Source organism: Hippopotamus amphibius, chromosome 16, assembly GCF_030028045.1.
Source record: "Hippopotamus amphibius kiboko isolate mHipAmp2 chromosome 16, mHipAmp2.hap2, whole genome shotgun sequence".
In the NCBI taxonomy this organism is placed as follows: domain Eukaryota; kingdom Metazoa; phylum Chordata; class Mammalia; order Artiodactyla; family Hippopotamidae; genus Hippopotamus; species Hippopotamus amphibius.
In genome coordinates, this window is record NC_080201.1 from 33,743,399 (window position 1) to 33,758,831 (window position 15,433).

Below are 15,433 nucleotides of genomic sequence, written 5' to 3' on the forward strand. Positions count from 1 at the left end.
TAAATGATGGGGAGGAGGAGGCAGCTGGCTAGAGACTTTGGGACGCAGTGGGGAGCACAGTGACGAGTTTCGCCGGGCTTTCTTGTTGCCTTATACCTCCCAGACTCGAGGCTGGGGAAGCCAGCACACTTGACTCCTCCATGGTACAGATCAAGCACACTTGCTCTCTAGCTAAGGGACCAGGAAAGGGGCAGCCTATAAGACAGAAAAACTTATAGAGAAGAGCCACTCTACTCCAGCCAAACACTACAGGAAAACAAAACAAAACAAAAAACAAAACAAACAACAACAAAAAAATCCAAACCGAAAAAAAAAAAAAAAAAAGACACCACCACCAAAAGCAAAAAGTAAAATGTGGTCCCACTCCACCCAGCAAAGGGCAACTAAGAAACTTAGGTGGCTGGAATGAGGCACCCCAATACTCCTGCAGGGGTGGTGTCAGAGAGTAAAGTAGGGAGCCAGGACTTTCATCTTTGCCACGTGGTAATGAGCAGCCCCCTGTCTGCCCCACCACAGTGTCAGAAGATGACACGGAGAACTTGAACTCGTCTCTTTACTCTGGGATGGTATCTGGGGGGACCTAGTGGAGAGTCAGGACTTTTCTCACTGCACTGCTGCTGTAAGGAGGACAACTGCTCCAGCATGATGTCAGTGGAGACCATGTGGGAAGCAGTAACAAGGCACTGTCACCCTCCCAGCCACAGAGGCATCGGCGAAGGTCTAGTAAGGAGCTGGAACTCCCACTCCCACCCTGCAGTCTTTGGGAGTCCCCCCCACACACATGTAGGCTCTGAGGTCAATGGAGGCCAAATGGAGACCCTGGACTCCTACCCTCATCTAACAATAACAAACTAGCACATCCTGAATGACAACAGCTACAGAAGGTCACATATCATATGATTGCATTTATATGAAATGTTCAGAATAAGCAAATCCATAGAGACAGAAAACAGATTAGTGGTTGCCGGGGTGGCGGGAGAGGAGGAGAATGCGGGCTGACTGCTAGTGGGTATGAGGTGTCTTTTTGGGGGAATGACAATGTTCTGAAACTAAGTGGTGGTAGAGGTTGTGCAATCATGTGAATATACTAAAAACTACTAAATTGTATACTCTAAAATGGTGAATTTTATGGCCTGTGAATTATATCTCAATTTAAAAAAAATTAACAATTCAAGAAAACAATGAATCACACAGTTAAATGTAAAACATAAAACTATAAAAGATTTTTTTAAAAAATCTAAAATCTTTGGTATCTATGGCCAGACAGTCCTTAGACCTGACACCCAAAGCATGAACCATAAAAAGGAAAATTTGGTAAATGGACTTCATCAAAATTTAAAATGTTTCCTCTGAGAAAAGACCCTATTAAGAAGATGAAAAGAGAGACTTCCCTGGTGGCACAGTGGTTAAGACTCTGTGCTCCCAATGCAGGGGGCCCAAGTCCCATCCCTGGTCAGGGAACTAGATCCCACACGCATGCTGCAGCTAAGAGTGCACGTGCCGCAGCTAAAGAGCCTGCCTGTCGCCACTAAGGAGCCCACCTGCTGCAACTAAAACCAGGTGCAACTAAATAAATAAAAAACAACAAGAAAAAAAGAAGATAAGACAGGCTATGGACTGGGAGAAAATATTTGCAAATCACATAACTAACAAGTGATGACTACCTAGACCATATAAAGAACCCTCAAAAATCAAAAGGAAAAAAAAATCCAGTGAAGAGACATGTCACCAAAAAGGATATACAAAAGGCAAATAAGCCCATGAAAAGATACGCAACGTCATTAGACTTCAGGAAAACCACAAGGAGATATCACTGCATACCTACCAAATGCTAAATAAGAGGGTTCTGAGCATCTAATTCCACTGTGGTGAGGAGAGGATATGGGGTGGTGGTCCCTACCCCAACAAGGGATGCTCATTTGTACCAGCTGGGTTTCCTACAATGTAACTCAGTTTTGACACCATCAGCCTATAGACAGCATCAGATGCCACAGGTTAAGGGCTCAGTCCCGCCAGACTGCTCGCCACTTCAGGTGTGAAGTACAGTTCCAGGTTGTCACCTGTGCTTCTGACCTGGGCTGTAAGTCAGAGGGTCCCATGATCCCCTTCTCAGGTTTGATTACTTTGCTGCAGCTGCTCACAGAACGCAGGAAAACGTTGTACTTACCTTTACTAGTTGATTAGAAAAGGATATGAGAAAGTATCCACATGAGCATCCAGGTGGAAGAGATACACAGGGCAAGGTGTGTGGGGAGAGGCCCAGAGCTTCCCTGCCCTCTCTGGGAGTACCGCTTTCCCAGCACCTGGAAGTGCTCCAAACCCAGCTTTTTGGGTTTTTATAGAGGCTTTACTACATAGACATGACCGATAAAATCATTGGTCACTGGAGATGATTCAACCTCTGGTCTCTCTCCCCTCTCTGGGGGTCAGGGGTTGGGATTGAAAATTCCAACCCTCTAAGTTACATAGTTGGTTCTGGCAGCCAGTTTCCATCCTCAGGTGTGGTCCAAAAGTCACCTCACTGACTTAACAAGAGACACCTTGATCGCTCCCATCACTTCGGAAATTCCAAGAATTTTAGGAGCTCTGTGCCAGAAATGGGGACAAAGACCAACTCTATATTTCTTATTATAAATCACAATATCACATAAAATAAGAGTGACAACACCAAATACTGGTGAGGAAGCAGAAAACCTAAATAACTCATATATTGCTGGTGGAAATGTGAAATGACTCTGAAAACCAGTTTGGCAGTTCCTTAAAAAACTAAACATGCAAATATCATATGACCAGTAATTGCACTCCTGCACACTTTTCCAAGATTAATAAATACTTATGTGCACACAAAAGCCTGTACATAATGTGTATAGCAGCTTTATTCATAACATCCAAAACCCCCAAACAACCCAAATATCCTTCACCAGGTGAATGGTTAAACCAACACTGACTGATACATCCATACCATGGAATACCACTTAGCAATAAAAATGAGCTAGTGGTGTACTCCACAGCCTGAATGAAGCTCTAGAGCATTATGCTGAGTTAAAAAAACAAATAAATAAAAAATAAAACCAAAAGAAAGTTTAACTTAAAAAAAAGTTTGGAAAAGAACATAGGCCCCTGTATGCTAACTACCCAAATTTTACAACTCTTGAGAATTTTTTCACTTCAGATTTTTTTCAGAGGAAATAATACAGCTGAACTTATGACAGCACCCTTTTTTATTTAGCCCATTTCCCTCCTGAACTGAGCGCAGAACTGAAATTCTCTATGCATATTTTGATACTTTTATTGTATAAATATCAGCATCGCAAGAAATAATGCTGTTTTATGTGCTTTTTCAAAAATGACATAGATGTTTTCCTACTGTACCGTGCAATATGTATCTGTTTACAGATTGCTTTTTCTCTCAACACTGAGTTTTTGATATTTAACCATGTTGATGCTTGAAGATCTGGGGGCTTTATTTTTACTTTGATTATTCTATAATGATAATGATAAATAATACATAATACTATGCACCACACATTATTATAAATGTTTCATAGTCTTAACCCATTAATCTTCGTTAAGATTTTATATACGAGGGTGAGTCAAAAATTATCCGCACTCTGGCTGTAGAATTTATTTTAATTAACTTTTAGAAAAGGCAAATACATCATTTTTGACATAATCTTCTTGTTTTTCAATATGTTTTGTCCATCTGTCAACAAGCTTTCATGTTCCCTCATTAAAAAAATGTTTTAGGCTGAGCTGCGAGCCACGAATGCACTGCAGTCTTTACTTCTTCGTCAGAAGTGAATCTTCGTCCTCGTAGGACTGATTTTAGGGGACCAAACAGGTGAAAGTCTGATGGAGCAAGATCAGGACTATAGGGAGGATGCTTTAACACCTCAAAACGAAGCTTTTGCAGAGCGTCAACAGTGCAGGCAGAAGTATATGGACGTGCATTGTCATGCAAGATCACAACACTCTTGGATAGCAGTCCTCTGCATTTAACCCAAAGTTTAGGCTCCAGCTCTTCAATAAACATCTCTATCCATTCATATACACTTCTTCATGACAAAACACTTTCTCCATACTGCGTACAAAATCTTCAATAAATAACAGCACCAGGTACACCCTCAGACCACAAAAAATGAGTCACTGCACTCTGCTCTTCTTTTATGCAAATCACAAGTGGCGTATCCATTTTTGCTCACACCACAGTTACAAATGAACTGATGTAACACACTCACAGCAGTGACTTGGGAGACAGTAGCTTCAATGGCAAGCACTGATAAAACAGTACGGCCAACATAAGTTTTAATATAACCAGAGTGTGGATAATTTTTGACTCACCTTCCTCTGTGTGTGTGTGTGTGTGTGTGTGTGTGTGTATTTTAGTGTACATAGTATTTAGTGTACACAGATATATATACATATATGCACTATACATTTATTGTTCCTATTTACAGATGACAAATGTAAGGTACAGAGCAGCTAAGTTCTTCATTGTACTATTAGCCTGGATTTGAACCAGAGCCTGTATTTCCATGGTGTAAACACCATTGCTGTAGATCTAGTACCCTGTTGACGGATATTTAAGTTTCTTTTTTATTTGTAACTCTCATTAACAGTGAATATCCTAGTTCTTTTCTCCTTGTGTATTTGTACGAATCTCTTTAAGATATGTACCAACAAATGGAACTGCTGGGTTGTAGTCTGTACTTATCTTCAACTTTAGGGGCTATCTCCAAATTGCTAAATGATGTGGAGCAATTGTGATCAGTGGTGTGGAAGGATTCCTGTCTCTCCACATACCAACATTTGGTGCTGTGAGGCTTTACAATTTTTGTCATGTGGATAGGTGTGAAATCATAACTCGATGCTTTTAAATTTGCACTTCCTGTTTTATTAAGAACGTTGAGCTTCTTTTCATGTGTTTATTGACCTTTTGAATTTCCTCTTCTGTGAAATGACCATATATATAGCTTTTGTTATTTCTTTTTCTCTATTGAGTTAAGGTAGTTTCCTTATGATTTTGTCTGTCATCTGTTGATGATATTAATTGAAAATGTATTCTCCCAGTCTATCACTTGTCGTTTCGTTTTTGTGTTTCATGTCATATTGAAGATTTTTGTTTCAAAGTTGGCAAATCTATCTGTGTTTGTGTATGTATATGTGTACAAGTGTGCATGTATGTGCATATAAAATATAGACAGAAGACATATAATTTCATACTAAGATTTTATATTGTTACCTGGAATTTTTTACAAATAATTTTCTGGTGCGTAGCATTGTAAGTCGATGTCTATATACACTGCAAAGTGAGCACCACCATAAACTGGTTACCATCATTATCATACACTTGAACCCCTTCATCCATTTCACCCATCCCCCAACAATTTTCCCCTCTGGTAACCACTAATCTAATCTGAGTTTGTTTTGTTTTATTTTGTTTATTCATCTGTTTTGTTTTGTTTTTAGATTCTACATATGGATGAAATCACACAGTATTTCTTTCTCTGTCTGACTTATTTCACTTAGCATAATACCTTCAAGTTCCATCCATGTTGCTGCCAAAGGCAGGAGTTCATTCTTTTTTATGGCTGAGTAGTATTCCATTGCGTAGACATACCACCTCTTCTTTGTGCATTCATCCCTCAATGGACACAGTTTGTTTCTATACCTTGGCTGTTATAAATAGTGCTACAAAGAACATAGGGGTTTATATATCTTTTCTAATTAGTGTTTTCATATTCTTCAGATAAATGCCTAATGTTGGAACTGCCAGATCCTATCGTAGCTCTATTTTTAATTCTTTGAGGAAACTCCGTACTGCTTTTCATAGTGGCTATATCAATTTACAGTTCCACCAACAGCGTGTGGGGATTCCCTTTCTTCACATCCTCTCCAACATTTGTTACTTCTTGTATTTTCAATAATTTTTTTTTCTTTGTAGTTACCATGAGATTCACATTCAACATCCTACGTAAGTAGTAGCCTATTTCAAGTTGGCCGTAACTTGAACTCATTCCAAAGTTTTATCTTTTTACTCCCCTTCGCATGTTTTATACTTTTGATGGTACATTTCATATCTTTCTACTTTAGGCATTCCTAACTAATTTTTGTAATTTTCATTATTTTTACTGCTTTTGTCTCTTAACCTTCATGCCTGCTTTACAAGTGATTGATCCAATACTTGTATTATATACCTACCTTTTCCAGCGAGACTTTTACTTTTGTATATTTTCTTATTATTAACTACTACCCTTTCTTCAGCATAAAGAAATCCCTTTAATATTTCTTGTAGTGCCATTTTAGTGGTGATGAACTCCTTTAGCTTTTGCTTATCTGGGAAGCTCTTGATCTCTTCTTCAATTCTGAATGATAACCTTGCTGGGTAAGGAATCTTGGTCAGAGGTGTTTTTTTGTTTTTTTTTGTTTTTTTTCCTTTCAGCACTTTGAGTATGTTATGCCACTCCCTTCTGCTGAAAACTATGATAGCCTTATGGAGTTTCCCCTTGTACATAACAAGTTGTTTTTCTCTTGCTTCTTTTAGGATTTTCTCTGTATCCTTAATTTTTTACCATTTTAATTATAATATGTCTTGGTGTGTGTCTCTTTGAGTTTACTCTCTGGGTTTCCTGGACCTGGATATTTGTTCCCTTCTAAAGATTGGAGAGATTTTCAGCCACTATTTCTTCAAATAATTTTTCTTGCCTTTCCTCTCTCTCTTCCCCTTCTTGGACCCCTATAATGCTTGGTGTTCTCCCAAAAGTCCCTTAAGACATCTTCACTTTTTTAAATTAATTTTTTATTTTGCCTCTCTGTGTGGGTGAGTTCCATTGTTTTGTCTTCCAGCTCACTGATTCACTCTTCTCCCTTCCCCATTCCGCTGTTGAACCCCCAAGTGTCTTTTTCAGCTCAGTTTTAATTTCTGGTTTGATATTTTCTGGTATTTTTTATCTCTTTGTTGAAATTCTCACTATGCTCATCCATTCTTCTCCCAACTTTAGTGAGCATCTTTATGACCATTGCTTGGAACTCTTTATTGGGTAGATTGCTTATCTCTGTTTCATTTAGTTCTTTTTCTGAGGTTTTATCTTGTTCTTTTGATTGAAGCATATTCCTTTGTCTCCTCATTTTGCCTAATTCTCTGTTTGTGTCTTTATATTAGGTAAATCAGCTATTTTCTCCAGTCTCTAAGGAGAGGCCTTATTTAGGAGATCTCTCATAGGGCTCAGAAGTGAAATCCCACCTGGCCACTAGAGCCTGGTGTTCCAGGTGTGTCCCCTATGTGAGCTGTGTGACCTCCTGTTGTGGCAGGGCCATGGCTACTGCTGCCTTGCATTGGTGCATGGGGCTGACTCCCACACTGGCTGTAGAGCCCAGTGGAGGGGCAAGGGTGGGGGGGCTCTCAGCAGTGTGCCCATTGGCACTGACAGGTTAGAAGGAGAATTCCAAAATGGTGCCCACCAGTGCTGGCATTAGCAAGGTAACCTGAGATTGCAAAAATGGCTCCTGCCAGTGTCTCAGTCCACAGGAAGCATCCCAACTGTTTTCTGCCTCTCCAGCAGATGCTTGGAGATTAGCAAGTAGGTTCTGTTCACTTCTGGTCCATATGCTTTTTAATCTGGTGTTTTTGCACTGGTTTTTGGATCAAGTGAGTTTGCATGCAAGCCCTTTAAGAGTGAGTTTTTGGTTCCCTTCAGTTCTAGAGTTTTTCTGGATATATTCCTCCTTAGTTTTCAAAGCCAGGTGTTTTGGAGGTTTGTCTCTCCTGTGTGAGATCTAGGGGTTTGTGTATCAGATGTGGAACTCAAATCCTTTGCTCCTCAGGGAAAAGATCTGTACCTTTGTGATTCCTCCCAAAGTGAATCACCATGGTAGGGGTGCGGTTGTTTACATGGTGAGACCATAACTGCCTCTCCTATTTATCTTGCTGCTGTCCTTTTACACTTTGCTATGCTGGCTCTGTTCATCCAGTTTTCAGGTCTCTTTTTGGGGGAATTATTCCATAGGTAGTTGAAGATGTCTTGTATCCGTGGGAGGACATGTGTTCCAGATCTTCCTATGATGCCACCATAAACCATCTGAAATCTGGAAATTTTATATGTATTTTTCCCTCTATGGATTTTTTATGAGTTCTCAAACATTGCAACATCATTTACTTTGAGTCCATAACCCACCCCCCCCACTCACTGGAATATCATCCTAGTTAAAAACCAACTTTCTGTACTGTTGCGTGTCATTGTCCTTTCTCTCCTGGTGTAATGACATTGGTCTGTGATAAGCTCCAAAGTACTCATTTTTCTCCTCTTTATTTTTTGAAAGGGATATTTAAAAAAACAAAAACAAAAACAAATGGAATTATACTTCTCAGGCTGTATCGTGACATGCTTTTTCACTTACCGACATGTCATGGATATCTTTTCATGTGATTGATGACATCATGTTTAATGCCTGCTGAGTGCCTTATTATTTTGGAAAGACCACATTATATTTAATGATCTCCTATTGATGAGCCTTTAATTTGTTTCTAAAATTAAAATGCAGATCATATGTATTATAAATACATATATCTTCATCGACATACAAAATAAGTTACCCATTAATTAAGAAAAGATACAAAAAGTGGAACTTTGGGAGTATGTAAAATTTCGATTTTGCTACTTAATGCCAAACTATTTGCTGGAAAGAGTAGACCAATTTACTCTGTTTTTAAATTTTTATTTATTCATTTATTTACTTATTGGCTGCTTTGGGTGTTTGTTGCTGCACACGGGCTTTCTCTAGTTGCAGGAAGCAGGGGCTACTCTTCGTTGTGGTGTGCGAGCTTCTCATTGTGATGGCTTGCGGAGCATGGGCTCTAGGCACACAGGTTTCATTAGTTGTGGCACACGGGCTTCAGCATTTATGGTTCACGTGCTCTAGAGTGCAGGCTCAGTAGTTTTGGTGCATGGGCTTAGTGGCTCCATGGCATGTGGGGTCTTCCTGGACCAGGGATTGAACCCCGTGTCCTCTGCATTGGCAGGCGGATTCTTAACCACTGCGCCACCAGGGAAGCCCCTGGACCAATTTATTCTTGCCTTTTCACAGTACACCAAAGCTTCCAATTGCAAGAAATGACACGATCAGATCTATATTTTAGAAAGCTCATCCTAGCAATGGTTGCAGAGAAATAAACGTCACAGAAGCCGCAATGGTGTTCTGGAAGATGCGAGCATCTGACAACAAATATACAAATGTTTGTGGGTAGAGTGAGTGCCGAATAGCAGGTGGAGTCTCTGGATCAACGGGTCTCTGGATCCAGACTGAAGGGCTACTCTCAGAAGTAGCAACCTCCAAAGGAACATGAAACAGCTGCTAGAAATTCTGAAGGCATCTTGAACTAGCTTCACAACAGAGAAGCGTGTGATTCCTTTAGAAATCACCCACAAAAGTAAAATGAATAGCTACTTTGGTTGTGCCGTCTGATGGCACAGACTTAAAAAAAAAAGATATCTGGTTTCCTGCCATCAAGGAGTCTCAAGACTAGGACTCAGCATGGTCCGTGTGCATTTAATATAAATGTTTTGTTCCAGCACAGTCCAAAGACTTGGTAAACTTAAGTACAGTTGCTCAGGAGGCCGGAGCCACATTTTCTGAAACACACCTTCCCTTGTTCCCACCCCTTGTCATCCCAAATGACTTCAAGGCTAGGAAGAGACCCCATTTCCCGCCATCGCTACACCTGCATGGAATGGACAAACACACTGTCTTTCAACCTCTGTTTCCAGAACTCAAAACCCATATCCTCCTTTCGATGATATTAAAAAGAGGGAAAACATTTTGCATGAAAACATGTTTTAACTGTATTTGTAACACTCAATAAATAAATTACAGGTTTTATATCATTCAGAGAGAGCTGCCAGGGATTTATTCAGTTATTAACTTCACACGCTTGGGAGAATGAATTAACTGCCAGCCTGTATTGAAGGCTTGGGGATTAGTTTCAGCCAGAAGAGGCTCCTGAAAAGTTTGGGCAGCTTGGCAGGCATTGCAGAAGAAGCAAGAACAGTTTGGTAGAAGCCATGAAGGGCAGAGGATTCTGTCCTGTTCGTTTACAGCAGCTTATAAATTCCATAAAAGGGAAATGAATTATGCATTATTGGGTTTACATAAGGTCACCCAGTGAACTTTGACCCCTCTCTTTTCTCATTTGGCTCGATTATGAGATGAAATGACAGATTTGATCTCTTTTCAAATTGTATTAGAAAGGGTCCCTTTTTTTTCACCCTCTAGCAGCAATCAGCTGACAGGACCAGGCAAGTGCATTAATTATGATTGATTTAGAGTGTCTATCGGGTGATTATTTCTAGAATTCTACTCCTGAGCCAAAACCTTTTGACCTATTTCAGGCCACACAGCAAATTAATCCATAAGAAGATTTAAGGGGAGACTGTTCAGGACAGCAGTTTCCCTCCTGTATTCGCAATCAAAACATTGAAGTCACTCCAGGCCATCCAGAGGGATTGAATTACTGGAACACTCCATGGTGAAGACATTTAACAATCTGACAACTCAGCTGAGAAACGTCTTGTGCATAATAGTCAAAAATGGCTCTGAATCAGCCCCCCAGAGAAGAAAAGACCCCTAACGCTCTCTGCTCTGAGCTAATAGGATAGCAAAGAAAAACTTTTTTTTTACAAGTTTGTGAATTTGTCGCAATTGGAGTTTCACAATAACATATCTGTTGTTGGGACATTCAATCTCCCTCTCAACTTTCCAGTGGATTAAAAATGACAGTCCTAATTAGAGAAGTAAAGAGAAGAGACCCCTGTCGGTTGCAATGCATAGGCTTGAATTATAATAAGGCCTAGATTAGGAGGAGAAAGAAAAAGTGGGGAGGTAAGATCATTAAGGAGTTTCTTTCTAAGCCTGGAAACGCATCTTGCAGATAAATTCTATTGAAGAAGAGGGTGTTTAACCAAAATTTCCATCTGAGGTGTTAGATCGCAGGAGGGATTAAAGGGAAGAGTCATCTAGAATTGATGCCAGCAAATCAATTAACTCAGTCCCACTACCTGCTTTCCAGTGCCCCCAGATGGTACAAAGGAGGACTTGAGCAAGGACAGAGTAAATCCTTTTTGCAACACAAACTGTGTGACCTAGGGCAAGTGACTTGACTTTTCTGATCTCTGCTTTTTTTTTATGGGGTACAAATAACATCTATCTCATTGCTAAGCTGTAGTGAGGATTAGAGACCATACATGTTTAGAGAAACAACAATAAATTCTTACTGTTATTTATAATCTTCTATTGCCATTTATGGAGGTCGATCATGGCAACCAAAGAATCTTGTTTGCTGTGCACAAAAAAAATTTCCCTCCTCACACTTGAAAATAACATTAAGTGACCAAAGGAGACAGAAACTGTGGAAGAGCTGAGGAGCTTAGTGTTAGAAAAGAGGACAGATAAGCTCAGTTGAGGGGCTTGCAATCAAGGGTTTGAGAAGCTGGTGATCAGTTGAGGGAGCAGGAGAGAGACTTGGTAGTCTGTGGGCAGAGGAGCCAGGAGGAAAAGATGTGCCTGGGGGTCTTCTTAAGAGCAAGACTGCGGTACGCGGAGACCTAAACCCCTTCTCTCTCCATTTCAAGAGCTTCCGTAAAATACATGAGGGTGAGTCAAAAATTATCCGCACTGTTATATTAAACTTCTGTTGGCCGCACTGTCTTATCAGCACTTTCTGTTCAAGGCTACTGTCTCCCCAGTCACTGCTGTGCAGGTGTGAACGTGTTACATCAGTTCGTTTGTAACTGTGGTGGGGGCAAAATGGATGCCCCACTAGAGATCTGCACTAAAGAAGACCAGTGTGCAGTGATTCGTTTTTCGTGGTCTGAGGGTGTGCACGTCCGCACACTTCTGCCCTCAATGTCAACACTCTGCAAAAACTTCATTTTGAGGTGTTAAAGCATCCTCCCTGTAGTCCTGATCTTGTTCCATCGGACTTTTGGTCCCCTGAAAGCAGCGCTACGAGGACAAAGACTCACTTTTGATGAAGAAGTGAAGATAGTAGTGCATTCATGGCTTGCAGCTCAGCCTGCAACATTTTTTAATGAGGGAATACGAAAGCTTGTTGACATATGGACAAAGTGTATTGAAAAGCAAGGAGATTATGTCAAAAAATGATGTATTTGTCTTTTCTAAAAGTTAATTAAATTCTACAGCCAGAGTGCGGATAATTTCTGACTCACCCTTGTGCAACGCTCCCTAATGCTTTGGCATAAGTGGGCTTTTCCAGATGAATGAGAATTTCTTCATTTTGAGACTGTGAACACCTAAGACTCCGCCACCAGCTACATGTGGGCTCGGGATGGTTTCATGACGCGTCTCCTGGACTTTAGAGTCCCCCCTTGGAAATGTGGGACTACAATGAAAATGTCAAACTCTCTTTCAGTTCTCAACTCCATGGTCTGTGTCCCAATGTGCAGTGTTCATAGTTACAGAGGACGCCTTATGTGTTTCATCTGTCTTCAGGGACCAACTAGATCAACATAAGTGAATACAGAAGACCAGATGTAAAACAAAAGGGAATGGTAGAGATAGCGGCAAACTAGAGAAGATAGGCATTGCTTAAAAGTGCTCACATTTAATTTCTCATAAAAACATTGTGTGGGATTCCCAAACCCTGCCTTCTGGGAACCACGTTTTGACCTTTAGCCAAAGGGGCCCAGAATGGGACATTTAGAACTTAGTTGTTTCTTTTAATCGTTCAGCTCAGCTCATTTTTGCCTCCATTATCACTGACTTCGAAAGACAAAGCCAGCGGAGGCATTTTCTTTTTGAGAAATCAGTTATATTAAACGGAGCAATTGTGGGGCAGCCAAGCTGTCATTATCCTGAGGCCTGGTCATCAGTTACAGAGCTAATAAGTACCAAGCAGCATGTCAGTGGTGATTCTCAGCCTTGCTCATATAGTTCTCGGATGATTACATAAGCAGGAATGCGTGTGGCTTAATGAAAGCTAAAAAATAAGCCCAACAAGCCGAGGCCTTTGCTGGAAAGCCAGCATGGCATAGGAAAGCTTGGAGTTTGAAGGAAGAAAGAGCACACATTTCAGTATTCAGAGATGGCAGTTCCCACCTCCAGAAGGCTGATGTGGACTCCATTCTCGTTGTTCCCTAAACTAAAAAGGGGCTGCCTGGCCTTGCCGGGTGGTGGACAGCCTCAATTTATGGCTCACTCATTACCATCACTTGGACGGAGACCAAATGAAGAATAGCCAAGTGAGAAGCCAGTACCCATAGTCTCCTGGGGGCAAAAGGTTAAAAAGTCCCCATCATCCTAGAAAAGAGCTAGAGCCACCACTATTAAGCCAAAAGGAACTATTTCTTGAGCAGTTACCCTCAGCAGAGCCATTTGCAAGGCAAGTTGGGAAGACAGAGATGAAGGGAAGGAGACTTCCCATCCTGTGGAGGTCTATACTCCGGGGGTGAGAAGGTCCAAGGAGAGGCAATTCACAGTGACTGTAGCTCAGGACGAACCCAGAGTCAGAGAGGTGTCTTCCCAGGTTTGCTAGGACACAGTCAGAGGAAGACTTGGCTCTTGAGGAAAGAGTGAGGGAAGCAAAGAGAGGTCGCAGAGACCCTTTGGGCTGACATAACCTTCTTGGGTTGGGCCTCTTCGAGTGGAGATCAATAGCTCACTTTCATGGAGTTCTCTCAATATGCCAGGTAACTTTGAAGCATCTCACGTGTATTTACACATTTAGAACAACAGAACACCTTTCTGAGGCCAGTTCTGCTCTTATCTCCACTTTACAAATGAAAAGAAACAAAGGTACCTGGAGCTGAAGTAACTGCCCAAGGTCACACAGCTAGTTCACGGCAGGACCAGAATAAACCTCTGCAATTTGGCACCAGAGCTGACACTGTTAACTGTGCCTCCAGGCCGTCACTCTTAGGGTGATGGTCTTGGAATTGCTAAGTAGGGGAGTTTGCAAGATGGCTCAGAAGGACAGGGCCAAAGAGAAGATGCAGAGGAACAAAACAAACACAAGACCAAGTGCAAGAGCTCAGCAGCACTATGCTTGGGTGGGATGGTGTCCCAGGGAGAGCAGACTGAGCTGACATCTCAGAAAAGCAGGAATCGATGCTCCAAAGGTGAAACCAGTTTCCACCGACCAGGCATTATTTCCTGTTCCCTGGAAGGAGTGCATCATGATACCCCTTTAATAGGGGTGGAACCCTCAAAGAGGAAGTGAAACCAAGAGCCCTGGAAGAGGTAACCCAGGGACACAGTGTGCCTACAATGAGGCGCAAATTCGCTGTCAGCAGGACGGGGAGAAGGAAAGAGGAAAGGAAGGAGGGACAGGCCAGGGACTTTGGAGAAGAAGATCTTACTCTGTTTTTCATGACTTTGCCCAAAGCGAGTCCCATGTATTGGAAACAGATGAGTGTGCTGAGAGCAGAAGAACCTCCATGCTGATGGCTTTCAGGGAGACGAGAGGAATCTGCCCACTGAGTGAACCAGAGGCTGGGAGGACATTAGTGGTCAGACACTGAGCATGTGGCAACCGAGCTCACATCTTTCTCCTCATCCCGGGGGTGGGCAGGGTCCACCTCTGGGAATTATTTTCACCCCAGATTTTGGTAAATGCCTATGGCTTCTCTCTCTCTCTTTTTAAATGGAAGTACTTGATTTACCATATTGTGTTAGTGTCAAGTGTACAACAAAGTGGTTCAGTTATGCATATATATTTTTTCAGACTATTTTCCATTCCAGGTTATGACAAGATATTGAATGTATTTCCCTGTGCTATACAGTAAATCCTTGTTACTTATCTGTTTTATGTATAGTAGTGTGTACCTGTTAATCTCACACTCCTAACTTATCCCTACCCCCAACCCCCTTCCCCTTTGGTAACCATAATTTTGGTCTCTATGTCTGTGAGTCTGTTTCTCTTTTGTATATAGGTTCATTTGTATTATTTTTAAGATTCCACATATAATTTATACCAATACTTGTCTTTCTCTGTCTGACTTACTTCGCTTAGTATGATAATCTCTAAATTCATCCATGTTGCTGAAAATGGCAATATTTCATTCTCTTCTATGGCTGAGGAATATTCCATTGTACATCTATCTATCTATCATCTATCTATCAATCATCTACCACATCTTCTTAAACCAGTCATCTGTTGATGGGCACTTAGGTTGTGTCCATGTCTTAGCTATTGTAAATAGTGCTGCTTTGGACACTGGGGTGCATGTATCTTTCCAAATTAGAGGTTCTGTCTTTTCCAGCTCTATGCCCAGGAGTGGGATTGCTGGATCGTATGATGGATCTATTTTTAGTATTTTAAGAAAGCTCCATACTGTTCTCCGTAGTGGCTGCGCCAATTTACATTCTCACCCCACTGTAGGAGGGTTCCTTTTCCCCCACACCCTCTCTAGCATTTAGTATT